This window comes from Artemia sp. Qi Xiang Cuo, chromosome 14 (genome assembly GCF_049724085.1).
Source record: "Artemia sp. Qi Xiang Cuo chromosome 14, ASM4972408v1, whole genome shotgun sequence".
Classification (NCBI taxonomy): Eukaryota; Metazoa; Arthropoda; class Branchiopoda; order Anostraca; family Artemiidae; genus Artemia; species Artemia sp. Qi Xiang Cuo.
Genome location: NC_142807.1, coordinates 31388557 through 31412319, shown reverse-complemented (window position 1 = coordinate 31412319; position 23763 = coordinate 31388557). Strand labels below are relative to the sequence as shown.

General features: G+C 35.9%; 2 non-coding genes across 2 annotated transcripts; one reads left to right on the top strand and one right to left on the bottom strand.

The window, feature by feature from the left end:
* The first annotated feature begins 257 nt into the window (after positions 1 to 257).
* Positions 258 to 449, top strand: LOC148944365 (U2 spliceosomal RNA). Its single transcript, XR_016142895.1, has one exon. It is a non-coding gene; the product is annotated as a U2 spliceosomal RNA (small nuclear RNA).
* A 20938-nt stretch (positions 450 to 21387) lies between these two features.
* Positions 21388 to 21579, bottom strand: LOC148944364 (U2 spliceosomal RNA). The gene has a single exon (XR_016142896.1). It is a non-coding gene; the product is annotated as a U2 spliceosomal RNA (small nuclear RNA).
* Between the last annotated feature and the right edge of the window lie 2184 nt (positions 21580 to 23763).

The window sequence follows — 23763 nt, the reverse complement described above, 5'->3', positions numbered from 1 at the left end:
GGTCTCTTTTTTTTAGTATATCTTTGTCTGATTTTGGCATTTCGAATGACAATTTTTTCCAAGTCTTGATTGGAAATTTTTCCGTTTACCATTAAAATTTTGAGAAAAACTTTGATATTATGGAAAATATTTTATGCTGTTTATAAAAATCTAAAGACAAAGTGATAAGTTAATTGATTATTGCATCCAAAAATTAAATCTGATACAAATGTTGTTACTCATATTGTCATAAAGTCTTTGACCATCCATGTCGAATTATCGCTTCTTGGCCTTTTAGCTAAGATCAAAGTGTAGTATCTGTTCTTATCAAGCTAATATCTGATACGATCCCTACATGGGGCGCATAATATTAAACTGGTTTTTGGAAACCGGGGGCATGTCGGGGCTCGCTCCGCTCCCTTCACGCGTTGACCCGGAATTGCAGTACCTCCGGGAACGGAGCACTCCTTTCCGAGGAACCCTAATCAATTATGTGCATAATGCACTTTTCAAATTTTCTAGAAACCACTGTAGTTTCCTAGCCCTTGAATATATTGAAAGTCATTTTTTTTCATCTGAAAAAAAGGAGAAAAATTTATTTAATTTACAAAAATTTAATGGTGAAAAAGCCAATGACCACTCGCCATAATTAAATCAAAGTCCCCATGCATCTTTTTCGAAACTAGTACGAAATTATTAATTGCTGAAATTAAAATTGAACCAAGATTCGAGTAGAATTGCTGACGTTATTGTTTTTGGCCTCAGAGGACTTGAATCTGTGGTGAGTTGTTAGCAGTGGTAGTAATGACTAAAGCTCCCTTTGGTTGTTAACAAGACAATAATTGGCACAATCGGTAGAATGGCCCCTGGGTTCTCAGAAATTAAAGTTTACACTTTTCAGTCATATTGATAACAGAGTCAGAAACCACTGATATTCTTTTCTCACAAAAGTAAACTTGCATTCAAAGGATTAAGACGTTTGCATATGAAAATGAAATTGGGCAATCAATGGGCATTGCTATTTTCAAAAATAATTTAGAGACTTGATTCATTGATATGAAAAAGCTTTGTAAACCTGCATCTGTTTAATAAATCGGAACTTATGAGTTGTATTCAAAGCAACCAGATTTATGTCGAAAAATATTAGCAAAATGTTAGATTTTAACCCAACATATACCTTCCTGGCTAAAGAACTGCATTGATCATGAAGGAGACGCTCCCAGGATGAGGTATTTCTTATCGTTTGGGTCCCTTTCATCAGGGTTGCCAACTGCTGCCGTCAAGAAGTGTGCAAATCATTGCTGCCGTCAAGTTTTTAAAAGCGTGTGCAAGTCAAAAAATTTGCACGCGTGCGGCAGCCGCCGCGCGCACAGCGCCTCTCACTGTTCGTACCATTCTTACACCATTTACATATAATTACCAGTTATTCTTCGATCGATAAACAGATTACCTTTAAATGTTTCAATTGTATTTTAAATAAAGTTAGGAAATCAACCGCTAAATAATAAGTTAGATAATGATTATCATTCTTTTTTTTTAGCTTAAAAGATAATGCTCTGCTTGAAATTTGCAGATGTTTATTATGATCGCTTAAATCTTTAACTGAACTATAGTTGACTGCATCCAATGTTTAGTTAAGCTTTTGTCGCCATTTTATTCCAGCGTTTTGAAAGGAATATAAGAGGTCCAAGTAACTAGTCGTGACCAATAGCTGACTTCACTGTAGTCAAGTCAAGGACCGTACCCTAGCACAGCAAAAAAAAAATGGAAGCAGAAACAAAACGGATTTATCAGCCCTCACAAAACAGCACACAAAATTGCGCGTTTATTGCATTTTCATTTGCATTTTATCACGTTGTGCCTCAATGTCACCCAGCAAATTCAGAAACCGTTAAAGAAGAGGCACAAGAGAAACCACATCTCCAGATAAGGCAACATTTGGACTTAAGTATTTCAGATTTTCCAACGTTAGGTCATTGTAGTCAATCCGTTTGCTCATTTGTGAGCACAACTCCAAAAAAAAAATTCAGACAGCTCATCTGGATGCAGTGAACCTGCTGAGCGTTCAAAAGGTCAATCTTTTGCAGGCGTCTCATGTGGCACAGTGCATTTGATCCAAACTTTATACAATCAAATGCAACGAAATAAGCTGGGCTCAACCTAACTTTAAATGAATCTTTTACCCGCCCTATTTCTTACTTTTTGACATATCACTTGAAGAGCAACAGATACATCGGTCACGATGTTTCCAAAAGCCTGTGAATCCGTGTTCCCTCAGCTTGAAACTCTTTGTTTAGTATATTGATCTTTTGTAAGACAAATGAAAGAAAATACAAAATAACTTTCACAGATGAATCATAGATAAAAGAAAGAATTTTATTAGCCTTTTCTTTGGCTCCTCTATGTCCAGCGAAGTCACCTTTTCCATGGTTGGTGAAGAATAAAAGGAGTGGGTTCCACTGCGCGAAGATCCGTTCGACGGAAGCTTCAAGGGTGAATCATGGCGTACTTGAAGTATGCAAAAGCTTATGGTTTTCCGCATGACAGAAATTTTGGTAGGTTTTTAGTTCATCCCGTCTTTTTGGGCTATTTGCCACATATACAACTACGTCACGAATAAAAATTTCAATTTTATCTGGCAACTTCTTAGCTGCATATGCAGAACAGAGAGCAAGGAAATGGCTAGTGCAGCCTATCACAAGCAAATCTGGCACATATTCTTTTAACAGTACACCAAGACCTTTTTGTTGTCCAGTGTTAACACTGCCATTTTCAAAGGCAATCACCATCAAATTTTGCAAAGGTGTTCCTAGGCCTTCCAAATGTTCAAGTATTAGACGTTTTTACCCTTCTGAACTGGCCTCACTTACTTGCAAAAGCCCCAGAAAGTCTTCCTGCACTATATCTTTGGAGTCTTTGTACTTTGCTGTAAAGACCAAGACCATCTGCCAAGATTTATCGGTAGATTCGTCAACTTTTAAAGAGATATGAGCGTTCTTCAGTTCACAAGAAAGCACATCTCTTTCTACAAGGGCAATGACGTGTCTAATTATCCCTCTAGTTTTAGTTTTGCCCTGATTGAAGCTTTTACAAAGTTCTGAGTCATCAAAAGTATTTTTCTAGACTGGGATTAAAGGGTCCATTTTTGTAATGGGAATGTATTCCAAGGCGACCCACGACGTAAGTTTTAGCTGGCTTAATTATAGACTCAGCATGTAATTTTTTGGGAAGGTCTTCATACTACAGAATTTATGTCTGATTGTTCTGAACCCTGTTCTTGTGAAAGTTTGTTCTAAGATGGCGCCTCACGTTTGCCAAACATCCGCTTATGTCTTTATGACACACTTTACAGTAAGATAAGTCCTGGCATCCTTTAAAAAACGATCAGAAATTAAATAAAAAACAAATTTTCTCAACTAAAAATAAGGAGCAACATTAAAACTTCATTTGAACAGAAATTACAACGTATATGAAAGGTGTTGCCTGCTCCTCAACACCCCACTCTTTTACGCTAAAGTTTGAATTGTGTCCCAATTCTTTACAAAATACTCCTGAAACACAACAGTCGTTTAAGTAGAACATTTTTTAAAAGTACTAAAATACTTTAGCGTGAAGAGCAAGGTGTTGGGGAGGGGCGACCCTCTGCAAATACTTCTGTTTGTCTTAAGTTCTTATGTTGCTCCTTACTTTCAAATGAAAAACTTCCTGTTTTTTTTTAATAATGTTAAAAACCAGGGCCGAAATCAGTCTGCAAAAAAGAAAAAAGGTTTGGATAGAAATACGAGGCACCTTTTTTCTCCTTGGCTCTTGTACAAGATTACTTGCTTACTGTATAAGCTCTTGGGAATATTAAAAGGGTCATTAGCCTATTCTACAATTAGCTTTGCTTAAAATTGAGAATATAAGCAGTTAGTACTTCTGCCAAGCTTTTTCCATAAGAAAAGCTTGTCAAAGACAAAGATTTTTTAAACTCAGTCCTACTTAAAATTCAGCAGGCATGAATGTATGTGGATGGTATTAATTCCTTGGGCACAGTTTGCTCCCTCCCCCAACTTAAATTTTGAATCTTCAGAAGTCTTATCAAACCTAAGACAGGCCCGCATAATTCAAGCATCCACAGAAAAGGATCATTTTTTTTAGTATACCTGTCTTTTTGGTTCTATATTGTTCATTTTTTGGTAAATATTGAGCGGTTCATATTATTGACCTATGAGTAAAGTAAACATACCACTCGATGCCTTTTTCTTATGTTCTTTCTAGATATACTAATTGCTTTTGACGTAAATTCTCTTTACTCCCAAGCCCTAGGTTACATATTTACTCATTAGGGGGGGGGGGGGCTTGTAAAGTTCATTTCTGTCGCAAAGAAATGTTAAATTTGGATTCAAGATGCAATTCTGACTAAAGAGGTATGTTTTAGCTTTACCCCACCCCAATCTCAATGTGCAAATACATACCCTGAATCGGTATATTTGGGTGGGTGAAGTGAATTTGCGCCAAAAACAATTATTTTATTCGGACAGAGCATAAGAAAAGGCATCGAGTGGTAAGCTCACTTTATTCATAGGTCAAAAATATGAACTACTCAATATTTGCCCATTTTTCATTGTCATTTTCAATTGGCTCAAATATTTTTGGCCCTGGATTTATTTCTGAAAGTGTCATTCACCTAACTCAACTGCTTTCCAGAATTGCAAGAAGTGTCTAAAGTTTAAACTACAATTTTAGGGTACCCCATATTTTCCTAATTTACCCTTTTATATCATTTTGATAGTATGGGTCCCATCCCAAGCAAATTCTTGGACCCCTGGCTTGGGTTGTAGGTTGTACCCCCAAAGCCACAAGCCTCGATTTTGTTATTGTATTTTCTATTACAGGGTAATCATTATAATCTACTAAAAATAAAAACAAAAAAAAAATCATAACATAAAAATCCAAACTGGAAATGTAAAATCCCTTTCTCCAAATATAAATCCCACCACTTTGGAATCTGCACAATGTCAATGGAATAACCGACGGCAGGATAATGCTTTATTAATAAAAAATTGTAGATGAGACAAAACTAAAAAAGAATATGAGCATTATTATTAATAGCACTTTATATACAAGGGCAAAACAGCCTCAGGTCGGGTCTATTTAAGACTTTCTCGAAATACGAGGCCCATCTTTCATCAGCTTTCTGTAGATCCGAGAAAAACATCGGCTTTCTGTACTTTTGTCGGTTAGTCCCACTTCATAGTTGTCATATTTACTGTAAATATTTCAGACTAAAATTGTTCTTCATGGATTTAGGGTTCTTGCCTCCTTTCTCCAAAAGAATTCTACTTTCCTCTGAAAATCTCATCAACTTCATTTAGACCAGTAAGCACAGACACTGCCCTATTGTCTTCAATTGCATATAAGCTTTTTAAAAACGGCATTGTTTGTGTCTAGCTTGAGTGACTATTTTACTATTTATCTGTTTCTATATTTCAGCTGTTGAAAAGCTGCTAGTGAGTTGTAGTGGAAAGTACTGCTATGGTGGTAATATTACGTTCGCTGACTGCTTCCTGGTGCCCCAAATTTACAACGCCAAAAGGTTAGGTTAGCTGTTATTTTTGGTGGAAGGCTATTACTAAGAAACCTAACACACGATGCTGAAATAAAGTAACATTCTCATAGTGTACAACTCCGAGGCTTGCAAAAAAGCATAAAGATGAAATATCCCAAGTGGATCTCATTTGGAAGTTTCAGTTCGATGACCTCAGTCGTCATTGAAATATTTCTGAAAAGTGTTATTGACAACCAGCATACCTATAGTGTCTTCTGAATCAGTTTAATAGTAACATAAACTTTGCCCCTCCCCGGAAAATACCCCTCCCCCCTTGGAAAATACCCTCCTCCCGGTAAATCCCCCCCCTCGTGGAAAATAAGTCTTTCCAAATTTTAGAATTATAGTTGAGTTTTGTTTTATTTTTATTTCTTTAGGGTGAAGGAATTTCGGTACTGGTTCATTATATGCCACTCTCTTACTTTGACTCTGTGCAAAGCTAGATAAATAACCAGTTTCTTCGTTATTATTTTTCAGCTTAGCAAGAGACAAGACAAAGAGAAGTGACAGACTATATATAATTTGGGCTGTATATTTACACCTAAAGGAGGGAGGGGGTAAAGTATTTAGACAGATTGAAGTCAGAAAACAATTCTTTCTAGGTATAGGGCCGCTAAAAAATTACAGAATAATAGCGAGGTATCAGGAAATTTATTTAAATAAAAAAAAAAAGAAAAAAAAATCCCATCATAAGGTAAATGTAATGTTTCTGTTAAGTGTTTTTTCCAAGTGTTTTTTTTTCAATTACTGTTTTTACAAGTATTAAGTAATATTACCAGGTTATTGTAGTGCTTCATTCAAGTGTATTATGATGATAGCTGATAAAAGTTTATGCTATTTTTGCCTTTCATTTTTGTTAGTTTACTGTGTTCATGGCTGCATATTTGACTTTGAAATACACTTATCTATCTATCTATGTCATATGCAGAATAATTGTACCAAACAAATGTTACATGCAGACTCGCTATAATTTATCCCCCCCCCCTAATTTGCCTATCTATAGCCACAAGTTATTTCTAAAGTAAAGAAGTAACTAACGATAAAACCGGTGTGATGTCATATTTTAAACAGCGTAAACATGAGTGAGTGGCACATAATACACAGGTACCAAAATTCCTTCCCTCTGCGGGAATTAAGAAAATAAAACTAACATAACATTCTCAAATTTCGAAATCCTTATTTTTCGTGGGGGAGATATTTTCCGGGGGAGGGGTATTTTCCGCGGGGGGTGTTTTCCGGGTTTTTTTTTCCGTAAGGGGGGTATTTCCCGCGGGGGCTCTTTTCCGGGGAGTATTTTCCGCAGGGGGTGGGGGGGTATTTTCCGGGGGGTAATCAACGGGGGGGGGGGGGGGTAAACGCCTGCCACCAGTTTTCTAGTAAATTCCAAACAATTGGCTATCTCGGAATTTTTATTCAATGCCTCTTCGGCACTCTTTGGGGCAAAATTGCCGTTTTACGCCATAAAATGGGAGAAAAAGGTACTTTGTTACGGTGGAATATTTTCTGCTAATTACATAGGTCAGCCGAACATTCGATTTTCCTTAATAATGAGCCTTATTCTCATATTTTAAGACCACTGACTCAATACCATCACCCCTGCAAAAAAAAGGAGCAAAACTAAACAAACAGATAAAATCCCATCGGTGACCAACCTTCTCGGAAAATTCAAAATTTCACACTTTTCAGGTCAGAACTTGATAATTATTTTCTTGTGTGCTGAATTTGATTGCGTAATGGTCATCAATACCCCTCAAAAGCAGGTACGATTTTTAAGGATTTTGACTTTTGGTGGGTAACTGTAAACTTTTAAATGTTTGTGTTTGGAATCACCATAGAAATCTAATTATCTTAGATTATATAAATATATTTTATATATATAAAAACACCTTTTATAGAGCTCTGGATACTATTAATATGTAACTTTCCTTGCAGTTCAGTAACACCACTATGTTATAACAAACAAAGATGAAGTAAACACAAAATTTCTATTTACCTTTAAACACAGATGAAAAATAAAGTTCTGGGTATCACTGGCTAAATATGAGGACGGCTACAACCCCCTTAGACACCAGTTTTTAGTCATTATTACCTTACAACTGATCCTGTTAGTTCAATCCACCTTTAATCAAGATTAAATAGCTAGTCTTTATGTAAGCTTACTTGCCTAAAAACCTGAATTGAGTTGAATTATGATCATTTGAGGGTAATTTGATAATGGTAGGGCTGATTTGATAAAGTATATCAAATGGTAGGATTTCGTTGCATCAAGTTGGGAGCCCGCATCAAGTTGGAAAAGTATATCAAATGGTAATGGTAGGATTTGATAAAGGGGTGGGCGAGGTTGGGATCAATTTTACCAAATCCACTGAAAATGACAGCGAAAACTGAAAAATGAGCCATGTAGATATACTATATAAAGTTAAAGATGTACTAAAGAAAACTGACCCGTTTCTACGGATGCTTAAATTATGCAGGTTTATCTTATTTTTGAAAATATTTTTTAAAAAAATAAATTTCAACTTTGGGACGGTAAACTCGGGTCTGTGGTGGGTGGGAAAAAGAAAGCCTATTAGGCATTTAACGACCCCCCTCCCTTCTGCCCCATAGCAAATTACGGCCCTGTTTTACATATCTACTTATTAAAGAATTTTTTTTTATCATGAGCTGTTTCTCCTTTTCGCATTTCGCATGTCAGAAGCATTTCGTATTTCTAATACTAAAACAAGAAACTAGAAAAGGGAATTTTAATATGATTTTAAATTGTTTTAAAAAAGTTATTTTATAAAAACATTTTATATTATAAAAAGAAACTGCTCAAATTTTTAAGATAAATAAGTTATAACCAAACAAAAATTATTAACGACTCATAATTCGTAATTTTTATTGCACAAATAGTAATATAAAGTGTTCTTGCATTTAAAACCTGCAACAGAATTTAAATAAACTTTATAATTTTTGAAATGCTAATTGACCGAAGTTTGATATCCTTATCTTCGCAAATTAGCATACAAATTCTCCGAAAGATATTTGGCCAATTTCTAAAGGAGCAGGGTTGCCACTCTGACCTGGAAGAATTTACTAAATTAGAGAGAAAAAATTTACTAGATCGCACCTGTTTTTACTAAATACTCAAAAAAAATTTTCACCATCAAGTAGTGTTGGGCGATATTTCGATTTTTCGATATATCGATATTTTCACTTTCGATATTCGATATCGATATTTCGGAACTGTTTTTGGCTCCGATACACTCTTGTTTTTGCCAAAGTTAAATAATGAAAATCGTAGTTAAAGAGTATTTTGCATCATTTTTTTATAAAAACTTCGAATAATACAACATTGAACAATGAAAAAAACAACTTTGATTATATGAAAGAATATCACGAAAACCCAGACATGAAACTACTTGGGATCAAGAAAAAAACGCGGCTATATTTGGCTATTCAAAAACACCAATATGTTAATGTTTTTCCCAGAGAGTCGGTTTTGCCACTCGGTGATCAACTGACCGGCCTTGGAAAAAACTCTGTCAGAAGGGACACTGGAGGCGGGCACAGACATAAATTTCATGGCAACCTCGTATAGATATTTCTGAGACCCCATGTTGCGAGAATTCCACTACTTGAGTGGATCCGTTTTTCTTGAAACTACAGATTCCCTGTTAAAAAGCTGCAGAGCCGTGATAGACTCGGCTGCTGTCGAACCATGTCCTGAGTTGACTACCAGAACTTCGTCATGTGAGCCCCACAAACTGTCATGAGCATGTCGATGCTGTCTCGTGGGGTTTGTGACGGTACTTGTACCTGCTGCTACGGATTCAGCAGACAGCAGGGTCAAATCCATCTCTCTTGCTATTTTGCCCTCAACCGAGACAAGATCGTCAGGGGAAATATGCATTTTCTTGAAACGCGGATCAAGGTATGTGGCAATCGTCACGGGTGTGACCTGACGAGGCTTATAAACCTAGCTTGCATTTTCTCCATCAAAGCCTTGCGGAGGTCCTCGGCGACATTTGAAAATCCACCACAATCTACCTGAACAAAGTGGCGTCTCAAAATCTTGGATAAAGGCAGGACTTTTCAGATGGAGGGATAGCTTTCAGAAGAGAGCTCGATTGTGACCTCGTCAACAGGTGTAAGTACCGCCATCACGTTTGAAATAACATCCCACTCACTTTCAGTGAGTAGTAGATCTACTTTACCGAGAAGCACAAGCAAACTTGGTACCGACTTTTTCAAATCTTGTAGACTACGCAACACAGTGAGAAGCGAATTCCGTCTAGTGGTCACATCAGGTATCAGTTTTTTGGTGCAAACATTGTCAATAGAGATCTGAACCTGGCGCAGCTTGTCGGCAGCTACAACACTACGTCTGAAAAAGCTGACTATGTTCCTAGCTTTTTGGACAAGAGGTGACAAGTCAGTAGTATCATCAATAGCACCCCTCACAATCAAATTCAGAGTATATGCGAAGCACAAAACATGTCTCCAGCCTTTACCTACAGCAGATGCAGCATCTTTTACAGCCCGTACCACATTTGCTCCGTTATCGGTAACTACAGCTACAACCTTTTCCTTAATCCCTCACTCAGTGGCAATTTTCAGAAGATGAGCTGCGATAGCATCAGCAGTATGCCTTTCTTCAATTTTCGCAGTAGTAAGCACATTGCTGCAGAGGCAGCCTTTCTTATCAATGTAATGAGCAGTGACAGTCATGAAACCCTCAGTCACCAGGAAGGTCCATATATCTGTTGTAAGGGACACATTTCCTACTTTTTTTTAGCACCTCCTACAGTTTCAATTCTTCTACAGCATAGATTTCAGGGAGAAGATCTCTTGTCACTTTAGCTCGGGATGGCAAAGTATAATTAGGGTCAAGACCGTGCCCCAGATCAATACACCCAGGATTTGAAACAACAGAGAGGGGTTGCATATCTTTTGCAATGAATTTCACAACCAGTTTGTTAATTTTGACAATTTTAGGGTGCTTTGCCCTGTACTTAGTCTGTAACAACGAGTCAAGTCTCCGCTGCTTTGCACTTGGTGCTCCTGAGTCAGTCTGGTCACTTCTATCACGGGTAACTTGAGTAGGGTCACTAGCTTGACTCAAATGTCTGGTTGAGTTTTGGCTATGTGATGGGACAATTTGACTTGAATCATGTTCATCATCAGATGGACACGAATCAGAATCAGGGTTAACACTGGCACCCCCGGCCGATGAACATCCTTTTATGCTTTGGGATTGTTTTTGTGGTTTGTCTTTAGATGAGGAGTAATGGTGGTGGTATTTCCAGAGGTAGCAACACGTTTTTTGCATATTTTGCATAGTGAAGACTTAGACGATATTTTTGTAAAATATTCCCACAAAGGAATTGGCATTTTTTAAAAACTGGTAGAGACCTAGACCCGCAATATATTAAACATTCAGAGGCAAATAGAATCCAATGGAACTGATTTTGTTAAATAAAGTGGTAGTACCAACCAGCAAATAATGGACCAAATGTGCGGATTCGATTTGGCATATAGGGTTGGATTTTGCTATGTACTCTAGATCAATAAGCAAAAGAAAATGATGAAAAATTACAGTATATTATCAGCTAAATTTCTAAATATCAATTATTTGGCAAAATATTATATTTTGCCAATCTGTTTTACAGAAATGTTATCTACTAGTCCAATAGCCATGTAGCAAGACAATACTCTGATATTAATGAGATTTCAAAGTCAAGACAGTGTTACCGCCTAGAGTCTAGGGGGTAGAGTCCAGGCTAGACGAGTTGTCGGAAACGCATCTGCCTAAAGAATAATCAAATCAACCGAGCACAACCTGGAGAGGCTGTGACACTATTTAATTACCAAAGAAAAAAATCATCAGACTCATTCTTCCTGACTGAGCATAGAAGCAGCATAAAAACAGGACACACAAACAAGCAACATTACAGAACCCTTTAGTGCACTTCTACATTTTTGAAAGACGCCCTGTGACTTACCCATTACATACTTCATACCAGCTTCATCACAGGAACCTATGCAACCTCGGACTGTTCGGACAAGAAACTAGTGCCGTAGTAATAGAAGTGTCAATCTAACCTTCAAACTATAATTTAAGCCTCCTGACCCTGTGTGGCAAAGGGAGGTTGTTAATTTCAGTTGAAGAGCTAAAATTATGATCTAAAAGCTTGATTGATACTTTTTATCACCAACGTACGAGGCTATACCAGTCTGAGGTTGCATGTTTACCTAGCATAGGTTCCCTGTACCTGACTTAAACCCTGATTTTTACGAGGTGGGCTGAGAAATTCTACTTCTACACTTACCCAGCTGGGAATCAATAAAAGTATTTTGGGTTATGGGGCTATAAGCCCCATAACCATCATTGTCACATCATTGTCACATCATCATTCTCACAATGATGATTTTATTAATAAACAGGCCTTAAGGGTGAGTATACAGGGTTGCGAACTTTTTGGTCAATGAATATGTCCCTTGAGCATCCAAAAATGTTTCCTTTTCAGCCAAATTATTTCCATATTTTGTCTATAATATTTCCATAATATATCCATCTTGAAATCTCAAAAACTAGTTTTCTTACGACTTGTATACTTCTTTCAAAGTGGTCAGTTAACATCGAATATAATAAAAACGAATAAGATTCATTTAATCATCCATAAAAAATTAACTAGTGTGAAAGCACAAAAGTCATAAAAACATATGAACAGTAAAAAAATAATTGTCGGAGCTTGAAGCTCATCCTCCTACGAGAGTTCTGCTTGACAGGTATGGTGGGCATGAGGGTCAGCATTTTCACTTCTTTTGGTAGCTTTTTGCCAATCAGAGTATTTCTTGCGCATGTCATAAGGTACAATCCAGGAGTCAAGTGACGTTGCAGAGTGCTAGGTAAGCTGGGTTGCCCTTCAATCAGGGGGGTGACATCCCTCATAATTCAGTAATTGCTTCTGTTGCAAGTTGCATCTTGAGCCCTTAAAGGGGCCCCAAAGGTATTGAATTTTTTTAACCACACAAAGAAGTTATCAACAGTAGTCAAGTTACTGAAAAGTTGTTAAAAACATATCACTAATTTATAAATAAGTTATTCAAGAGTAATATATTCCAAAAAATAACAATCAAACCTCATTTATTGGGCAACACAAATATAAACTGTTTTCCTAATGTTTCAAGTTTTCAAATGCCTTCAACAAATGTATCAGTGATTTTTGAATTTTGTAACTTAGCTGTAAAAAATTCAGGTATTATTTTTGCACTTTTGGGTGGGGGGGGTGGTTAAATTTCATGGTAACTTTGAAGTGGACCTTATAATCTACTAGAATGAAAGTGAAAACATCATTTGATACTTCTTATGCTCTTTCATAATTCAAATAAAATACCTTCAGGGCCCCTTTAAGGGCTAAAGATGCAATTTGCAACAGAAGCAATTATTGGATTATGAAAGAGCATAAAAAAGGCATCAAATGATGTATTTGCTTTCATCTTAGCTAAATTATTGTGCCACCTGCAAATTTACCACCAATACCAACAGCCTAAACTTATACATTGTGCCCACGATTGGGAGCCTGTTTTAAATGTTTAGGAGGAGTGTATTTTGATCAGGATAGCCTACTTGTCAAAGATTATGCATTAGCCAAGTACTGGGAGGTTTTACCCAATATAACCCCTCCACTATAGCCTAGTCTAGGTTAAGTTTGTATTAGTTTTATAAAATTTTTCCAGAATCGTACAGGTAATTTCACAAACACGTTAGTGGGATTAATTCAAGAAGGCATCTGGACTACCTTTATTCCAGCAACACTTTACTTGGCTATAACTACGCACAAACTTTTCATATAGCTAAATATGTTATCAACCAGGTTGAATCATGACCCTTCTAGGAGACCCTTAACGAAATTATTTGAAAAAAAACACTACGTTTTCTAAAGAGTTAAAGAGGCTGAGTCACAAGTTCGAACCGTAAAACGTACAGGGATTAGGAGGTACAGTTGGGGGGCTGCCGCACCCCAAACCCCCCCCTTTCGCAATCTTTAAATAAAGAAAAATTTTTTTAAACTGAAAGTAAGGAGCGACATTAAAACTTAAAACGAACAGAAATTATTCCGTATATGAAAGGGGCTGTGCCCTCCTCAACGCCTCGCTCTTTACACTAAAGTTTGACTTTCTCACAACTCTTTTTTTAAACAATAAAAACTTTAGCGTAAAGAGCGAGGCGTTGAGGAGGGCACAGCCCCTTTCAAATACGGAATAATTTCTGTTTGTTTAAGTTTTAATGTCGCTCCTTACTTTCAGTTTAAAAAACTTTTTTTTTATTTAAAGGTTGCAAAAGTGGGGGGTTTGCGAAAGTGGGGGGCGGCAGCCCCCCAACTGTACCTCCTAATCCCTGTACGTTTGAAGGTTCGAACTTGTGACTCAGCCTCTTTAACTCTTTAGAAAACGTAGTTTTTTCAAATAATTTCTGCACATTTTTGTGCAGTTTATTACTTATTATTGCTTGACTAACTGTTAGCTGATCGTGTCAGGAGTTAAAGTTGGGGGGCGGCCGCACCCCAAACCCCCCGCTCTTGAAGATTCTTGTGTTAAGGCTGTTAATTCCTGAATACTCAAATCAACTGCACAGTAAGATTTTCTTTTTTCAACTTTTCTTTAAGCATGTGGGTATACGGCGTGTTATCAAAGCAGTGGAGACTTACCTGTAAATTGAAGGCCGACTGTGATATTCTTCTGGAGACGCCTGTTGAGCCGAAGGATTTAATAGATTGGATTTAAAAAAGAAACTGAGTTTCTTTTTTAAACTTTAAATTCAGTATAAAAAAAAATTCCTCTAACTGGGAATCGAACCCGGGTCTTCCGCCTGACAGTCAGTAGTAGCGACCACTGTACCACAGAGACAATTGTTATATTATTTTTAGTCTTTGCTATCTATTTTTGAGGCAAGCAAACCCCCACAAAACTTGATATTTGGTTTTTTGAAAACAGGGAAGGAGTGATCGGATTGAGCGGAAATTTTGAGGATAAGCTTTCAGGCCCTAGGAAAGCTTATCCTCTAAATTTCAGTCCGATCGGACAACCTTAAAGGGGGGTTGTGGTGGGAAAATTTAACATGGGCTCTTATAGGAAAACGAGGTTTTTCATAAATGTAAAGTCGGGGGATAAGTTGTTTAGTCTGAAAATTTCAAAAGGCCCTAACAGGTCAAATTCCGCTTCGAATGAGTCCTCATTCAACTGGATCAATTGTCAACTGTAACCTGTAGGTGTGACTAGTACAAAAAAGACAGAAATGAACATTAAGTGGCTATATCTGGTTTTTGGAAAACATAGAAGGAGTGATTGGATTGAGCTGAAATTTCGAGGATAAGCTTCCAGGTCCTAGCAAAGCCTAACCTCTAAATTTAAGCCCGATCGGACAGCGTTAAAGGGGGGCTGTGGTAGGAGGGTCGAAACTTCCGGCCTAGTTTACCCCATGAAGATAAAGTCGGAGGAGGATGGAATTTTGCACGTTTCTTAGTTTGAGCTTGGGCTACAAAATGCAATCACCTCCCGTCTCTCTGCGACCTCTAGGACCGGAAATCGCTTAACATTGTGGTGGGTCGCCTCTTTAAAGAGGCACAAGTGTGCCTTCTTGATTCAACTTGTAAATATGACAAGAAAACTTGTTAACTGAGACTAATTACACATATTTGGAGGATATTGCACTTCCAGCATGAAAATGTACTTACCAACACAGACATGTTATGATTTTTTGAAAATTGCGGTAAATTCTAAATAAAACTAGATAAAATCGCACATTCCTCTGTTAGTTAACAAAAGTTTCAATCATTCCATTAAAAAACATCCAAACTGTGGAATGATAAGGAATGACAATGTCATTGTTGTTTATTTCAACGTTTCTGGAGCATTCATTAGTTCCGTCTTATGAGTCATTGGATTTCATAGGTTATTCTTCTTCTTCTGGAAGATTTGGAAAACTTTTTTCTCTGTGGGACCTTTTCTGTTGGTCATTCACGAGTAGATGGCGAGAAAAGCTGAAAATACTGGAAAATTCCGAAATATCGTTTTCGATATCGATATTTACGTTTCGATATTTGATATCGATATTTCGTCCGATATACCGATATCGATATCGAATATCGCCCAACACTACCATCAAGCATCGATTTTTAATATAGGAGGATAATCAATTTCATTTTTTTCTCCTTTCCTCTTTTCTTTCGTTTTCATAGTATGATTGAAAATTATATATATATAGTATGATTGAAATATATATATATATATATATATATATATATATATATATATATATATATATATATATATATATATATATATATATATATATATATATATATATATATATATATATATATATATATATATATATATATATATATATATATATTGTTTTTTTTAATAGTGTTAAAAACCAGGGCTGAAATAAGTATGCAAAAAAGGTTTGGACAGAAATACAAGGCACCTTGTTTCTCCTTGGATCTTTTGTAAGATTACTTGCTTACTGTATAAGCTCTTAGGATTATTGAAAGGGGTGATTAGGCTTTTTTACAATTAGCTTTGTTTGAAATTGAGAATATAAGAACTTAGTACTTCTGCCAAGCTTTTCCCATAAGAAAAGCTTGTCAAAGGCAAAGAAGTTTTAAACTCAGCCCTACGGCAAATTCAGCAGGCGAAATGTGTGTGGATGATTTTAATACCTGGCCACAGTTTGCCCCCCTCCCCCAACTGAAATTTTGAGTCTTCAGAAGTCTTATCAAACCTAGGACAGGCCTGCATAATTCAAGCATCCACAGAAAAGGATCATTTTTTTAGTATACCGGTCTCTTTAGTTCTATATTGTTTATTTTTTTGTAAATATTGACCAGTTCATATTATTGACCTTTGAGTAAAGTACACATACCAATCAATGCCTTTTCTTGTTTTTTCCAAATATACTAATTGCTTTTGGCGTAAATTCTCTTTACTCCCAAGCCCTAGGTTACATATTTACTCTTTGGGGGGGGGGGGCAGGCTTGTAAGGTTCATATCTGACGCAAAGAAATGTTAAATTGGGATTCAGGATGCAATTCTGACTATATAGGTAAGTTTTAACTTTACCCCCACCCCCAACCCAATGTGCAAAAACAAACCCTGAATTGGTATATTTGGGTGGGTGAAGTGAATTTGCGCCAAAAACGATTATTTTATTTGGACAGAGCATAAGAAAAGGCATCGAGTGGTATGCTCACTTTATTCATAGGTCCAAAGTATGAACTGCTCAATATTTGCCCATTTTTCATTGTCATTTCCAATTGGCTCGAATGTTTTTGGCCCTGGATTCATTTCTGAAAGTGTCATTCACCTAACTCAACTGCTTTCAAGGATAGCAAGAAGTGTCTAAAGTCCAAACTACAATTTTAGGCTACCCCACATTTTCCTAAATTACCCTTTTATATCATGTTGATAGTATGGGTCCCATCCAAAGCAAATTCTTAGACCCCTGGCTTGTAAGATAAGATGTTTCTTTCAGAAGCAATGGCAATCACAAAAAAATATGGATCATTCACGCTTTAAGGAGCAACATTAAAACTTAAAACGAACAGAAATTATTATGTAAATGAGGGGGTCATTCCCTCGTCAATACCTCACTCTTTACGCTAAAGTTTTTTTTATTACTTTTAAAACAGCTATTTATTCTAATTAAACGGCCTTTGTGATTCAGGAACCAATCTTAAAGAATTGGGACAAAATTCAAACCTTAGCGTAAAGAGCGAAGTATTGACAAAGGGGTGACCTCCCTCATATACGTAATAATTTTGGTTCGTTTTGAGTTTTAATATTGCTCCTCACTTTCAGTTGAAATGACTTGTTTTTTGTTATTTAGTTACGATAAGACAGAATTTGAATTGTGTGTTATCCAACTAAATCCCAATATATAACTGATTAACTTGTTTGTTAAATTTAGGAAAAAGAACAAAAAGCGTAGCATAATTCAGTCGAAAAAAGGATAATTTTGATCTCGAGAAATTGTAATCCTCTCATTCAGATCTCGCAACACTACCAAAACTGCGCAATATCTGTAAACAGGCTTGTCAACTTTTTTGACCATAAATGTGTCCCCTGAGGATCCAAAAACATGTCATTTTTTTAGCTAAAATTGGTCTATTTCAAACTCTCAAAGATAAAATTTTTTTTCACTAGTTGTTTTATTTGTCCAAAAGACGCTTTTTAAACCTCCGTCAAAACGGCTAGTTAACACCAAATATAATTAAAACGAAAAAAATACATACATAACATTCCCAAAAATAGACTATATGTGAAAGTTGGAGGATATGCCGGCTTAGAATTATTGTTACAATGCCTTATTTTGGTGGAAATTCTTTACTTGCATCATATCTATGGCAAAGCCTGGACGTCAAAAAAAAATTGCTGAGAAGAAGCACTGAAAATTTACATTTCTTTACCAAAATATGTACCCAATTGGGAAATGTTTCTTTTTATGTCATAAATTTACAAAATGTGTACATATTGATCTTCTAAATTTTTTGGCCTTATTGTGATTGTCTCCACGGAGGCAGGCAGCTGGGAATGTGTCTTTCTGACATTCGTTGCATCAAGTTGGGAACCCTCTCCAGTGCTCCTTTGGAAATTGGCCCTAGGAGATAACTTTCTACTATAAAAATATCTTTCGAAGAATTGGTATGCCATTTTTTTATTACTTTTAAAAATTGTTCTACTTAAACGACTGTTGTGTTTCAGGAGTATTTTTTAAAGAATTGGGACACAATTCAAACTTTAGCGTAAAGAGTGGGGTGTTGAGGAGCAGGCAACACCTTTCATATACGTTGTAATTTCTGTTCAATTGAAGTTTTAATGTTGCTCCTTATTTTTAGTTGAGAAAATTTGTTTTTTATTTAATTTCTGATCGTTTTTTAAAGGATGCCAGGACTTAGCTTACTGTAAAGTTTGTCATAAAGACATAATCGGATGTTTGGCAAACATGAGGCGCCATCTTAGAACAAACTTTCACAAGAGCAGGGTTCAGAACAATCAGACATAAATGCTGCAGTATGAAGACCTTCCCAAAAAATTACATGCTGAGTCTATAATTAAGCCAGCTAGAAACTTACGTCGTGGGTCGCCTTGGAATACATTCCCATTACAAAAATGGACCCTTTAATCCCAGTCCAGAAAAATGCTTTTGGAGACTCAGAACTTTGTAAAAGCTTCAATCAGGGCAAAACTAAAACTAGTGGGGTAATTAGACACGTCATTGCCCTTGTAGAAAGAGATGTGCTTTCTTGTGAACTAAAGAAAGCTCATATCTCTTTAAAAGTTGACGAATCTACCGATAAATCTTGGCAGAAGTACAAAGACTCCAAAGATATAGTGCGAGAAGAATTTCTGGGGCTTTTGCAAGTAAGTGAGGCCAGTTCAGAAGGGTAAAAACGTCTAATACTTGAACATTCGGAAGGCCTAGGAACACCTTTGCAAAATTTGATGGCGATTGCCTTTGAAAATGGCAGTGTTAACACTGGACAACGAAAAGGTCTTGGCGTACTGTTAAAAGAATATGTGCCATATTTACTTGTGCTAGGCTGCACCAGCCATTACCTTGCTCTTTGTTCTGCATAAGTAGCTAAGAAGTTGCCAGATAGAATTGAAATTTTTATTCGTGACGTAGTTGCATATGTGGCAAACAGCCCAAAAAGACAGGATGAACTAAAGATCTACCAAAAGTTCTGTCATGTGAAAAACCATAAGCTTTTGCAGACTTCAAGTACGCCATGATTCACCCTTGAAGCTTCCGTCGAACGGATCTTTGCGCAGTGGAACCCACTCCTTTTATTCTTCACCAACCATTGAGAAGGTGACTCCGTTGGAGATAGAGGAGCCAAGAAAAGGCTAATAAAATTCTTTCTTTTATCCATGATTCATATGCGAAAGTTATTTTGTATTTTCTTTCATTTGTCTTACAAAAGATCAATAAACTAAACAAAGAGTTTCAAGCTGAGGGAACACGGATTCACAGGCTTTTGGAAACATCGTGACAGACGTATCTGTTGCTCTTCAAGTGCTATGTCAAAAAGAAAGAAATAGGGCGCGTAAAAGATCCATTTAAAGTTAAGTTGAACCCATCTTATTTTCTTGTATTTGACTGCTTAAAGTTTAGACCAACTGTACTTTGCCTCATGAAACGCCTGCAAAACATTGACCTACTAAACGCAAAAAAAGTTCACTACATCCAAAGAAGTTTTTTGAATTGCGACCTGGAATTGTATTCGCAAACGAGCAAACGAGCTAACTAAAAAGACAAAACTTTGAGAAACCTCAAATATTTAATTCGAAATACTGTATTATCGGGATGTTTGAAATCAGTTCTTCGTTTCCTTCACTGATTTCCGAATTTGCTGAGTGATAATGAGGCACAAAGTGGTCAAATGCAAATAAAAATGCAATAAACGCACAATTTTGTGTGCTGTTTTGAAGGATGATAAATCTGTTTTGTTTCTTCTTCCATTTTTTTTGCTGTGCTAGGGTACGGTACTTGACTTGACTACAGTGAAGTCAGCTATTGTTCACGACTAGTTACTTGGACCTCTTATATTCCTTTCAAAATGTTTGGATAAAATGGCGACAAAACTTTAACTAAACATCGGATGCAGTCAACTATAGTTCAGTAAAAGATCCAAGCACTCGAACTAAGCACTATCAAATTTAATGAAGAGCGTTACCTTTTAAGATAAAAAAAGAATGATAATCCTTATTTAAATTATTATGTAGGGTTGATTTACTAACTTCATCTTAAATACAGTAAAGAAATTTAAAGATAATATGTTTATTGATCAAAAAATAACTGGTAGTTATATATAAATTGCGTAAGAATGGTCATAACAGTGAAAGGGGCTGCGCGCACGGCGGCAGCCGCACGCGCGTAAATTTTTGGACGTGCAAACGCTTTTAACAACTTGCACTCTTTTTTGGCCTTGATTTGCACACTTTCTTGAAGGCAGCAGTTGGCAACCCTGATAAAAAGGACCCAAACGATAAAAAATACCTCACCCCTGGAGCGTCTCCTTCATGATCAATGCAGTTCTTTAGCCAGGAAGGTATATGTTTGGTTAAAATCTAACATTTTACTACTATCTTTCGACATAAATCTGGTTGCTTTGAATACCACTCAGAAGCTCCGATTTATTGAACAGATGCAGGTTTACAAAACTTTTTCATATCAATCAATTAAGTCTCTAAATTATTTTTGAAAATAGAAATGCCCAATTTCATTTTCATATGCTAACGTCTTAATCCTTTGAATGCAAGTTTACCTTTGGGAGAAAAGAATATCAGGGGTTTCTCACTCTGTTATCAATTTGACTGAAAAGTGGAAACTTTAATTTCTGAGAACCCAGGGACCGTTCTGCTTATTATGCCAATTATTTTCTCGTTAACAAGCAAAGGTGGATTTAGTCATTACTACTACTGCTAACAACTCACCACAGAACCAAGCCCTCTGAGGCAAAAAACAATCACTTCAGTAATTCTATTCGAATCTTGGTTCAATTTAAATTTCAGCAATTAATAATTACGTACATTTTCGAAAAAGATGCATGGGGACTTTAATTTAATCATGGCGAGCGGTCATTGGCTTTTTCACCATTAAATTTTTTAAATTAAATTAATTTTTCTTCTTTTATTCAGATGAAAAAAAGATAACTTTCAATATATTCAAGGGCTAAGAAATTACAGGAGTGGTTTCTAGAAAATTTGAAAAGCGCATAATACACATTATTGATTAGGGTTCAAGGACTTTGATTTCCCCTCGAAAGGGGTACGCCGATCCCGGAGATACTGCAATACCCGGCCAGAGCGTGAAGGGAGCGGAGCGAGCCCCGACATGCCCCCGGTTTCCAAAAATCAGTTTAATATTCTGGGCCCCATGTAGGGACCGTATCAGATATTAGCTTGATAAGAACAGATACTACACTTTGATATTAGCTAAAAGGCCAAGAAGCGATAATTCGACATGGATGGTCAAAGACTTTATGACAATATGAGTAACAACGTTTGTCGCAGATTTAATTTTTGTTTGCAATGCTCAAATAACATTCAATTAACTTATCACTTTGTCTTTAGATTTTTAAAAACAGCATAAAAAATTTCCCGTAATATCAAAGTTTATCTCAAAATTTTAATGGTAAACGGAAAAATTTCCAATAAAGACTTGGACAAAATTGTCATTCGAAATGCCAAAATCAGACAAAGATTTACTAAAAAAAAAAAACAGACCTGTTTATCTGGATCCCTGAATTATGCAGGCTTATCTAAGTTTTGACAAGATATTTTGCAGAAACTTAATTTCAGCTTGGGGGACAAACTGGGGTCTGAAAAGGGGTCAAGCTTGAGTGTAGAGGGGACTGCCCCCCTGCCTCATAGCAAATTGCACCCATGGAGCGCCTCCTTCATGATCAAGGCAGCTCAAAAGCCAAATAAGTATGATTGGTACTTTTGCATTATATCTTACACACGAAAGAAGTCAAGTTTGGTTAATGCTAATGAAATGAAATAGGATGAATATATAATAGTTTAAAAAAAAATTGGTGCTTTATTGGGTCCCATTAGGGGCGGGGGGTTTGGTTTTGCGGTGGTTACAGAAGATAAATTTCGTTATAAATACAATACATGATTGCACTTCCCCCCCCCCTAAACAAACCAAAACACACGGCTCATTTCGGAATTGTCATTAACAAACAGCTATACTTTCCTATTATATATAGGTCAAAATTGAGACCAAGTTTGGGATCTATTACTAATATCTCTTATTAAAAAAGATAGGCCTTCATAATTCAAGAGTAAAAAAAAATGTATAACATATTTTAAAACATTTTAAGCTATCTAAAAACTTTTAATTATTATCGAGAGAATCGGACATTATCTACAATATTCTATTCTTAACAAATTACAATGAAAATGTGAAATAAAATCTGTAAGACATTGTTATATTATAAATGACAGAAATCTTTATTAAATAAATAACATTATTTGTCACGTGATGTAACTAAGTAGGACTTTTGTAATAGCATTTCTTAACAAAGGCACCACGATATATAGGTACTGTACCGTGTCCTATCTTTCCCTTGTTACGTTTCCCCTATATTTGGGACAATCCTTTTATATTTGGATTGTCCCAAATCATTGCTTGTATTCAACAAATTTCGTAGGATAGTGTTACACCGTGACGAACAGTAAGCAAAACTAATCACCTAACTTTTGCAAATCCGGTGGTGCATAAAACATTGAAATCAACAAGGTTAATTGTAGCTTACTAATGACCATATAATCAAAAATCTTACTCAACTCCTCCGTGTGCAGTTGCTTCTGCGCACAGGTGACAACAATGCCGAATAAATCGTTCCAAGGTTTTAATAATTTTTTTTTTTTTGTTACAAAAATTATAAAATCCTTTAAAATAAAATTTGTTTATGATGTTACAAATCTATGCAATATTTTGTTTTTTGAAGAAGTTTTTTCTACATCAAGATGTTCGTGGCTTTGCCAACATATAACGTTAAACAAAATTTTAATATAAAAATTTCAAATTAAAATTAGAAGTTAATATGGAACATCAGGGTATTTTTTTGGGGGGGGGGGGGGCATTTTAAACTAAACAAGATACACTTTATGCTTTCAGTTTTGAACAAAGGGCGATACCTCAAGAACGGCTAAGGGTACTACGTTGAAATTGTCACATTTTCAATGGGAAATTGAAACAAATCAAAATACACTATTTTCAAATTGTTTAATTTTATTTTGTGTGTGTGTGGGGGGGGGGTCCTAACGGAAATTTAAAAATTTAACATGATATAAAAAAAATATTTTCGTTGTATTTTATTTAAAAAATTGATTTTTTTATTTAATTTATATTTTTATGATATTTATAAATTTTTTAACTAATTAAATAAAAAAAAACCTTTTTTTGACTTTAAACTTTTTAATAAATTTTTAAAACTGTAAGTTTTTTATTTATATTTTGTAAGTTATATGTAAAACAAATTTTAAAAAAAAAAAAAAAAAACTCATATGACGGTAATATTATTATTTTCGTCAATATAAATGTTCTATAATGGGAGATTTCAGATTTTTAAATAGATAAAGCTTTTTTTTAAAATTAAAAAAAAATATAGAACCTTTATTTGTCAATG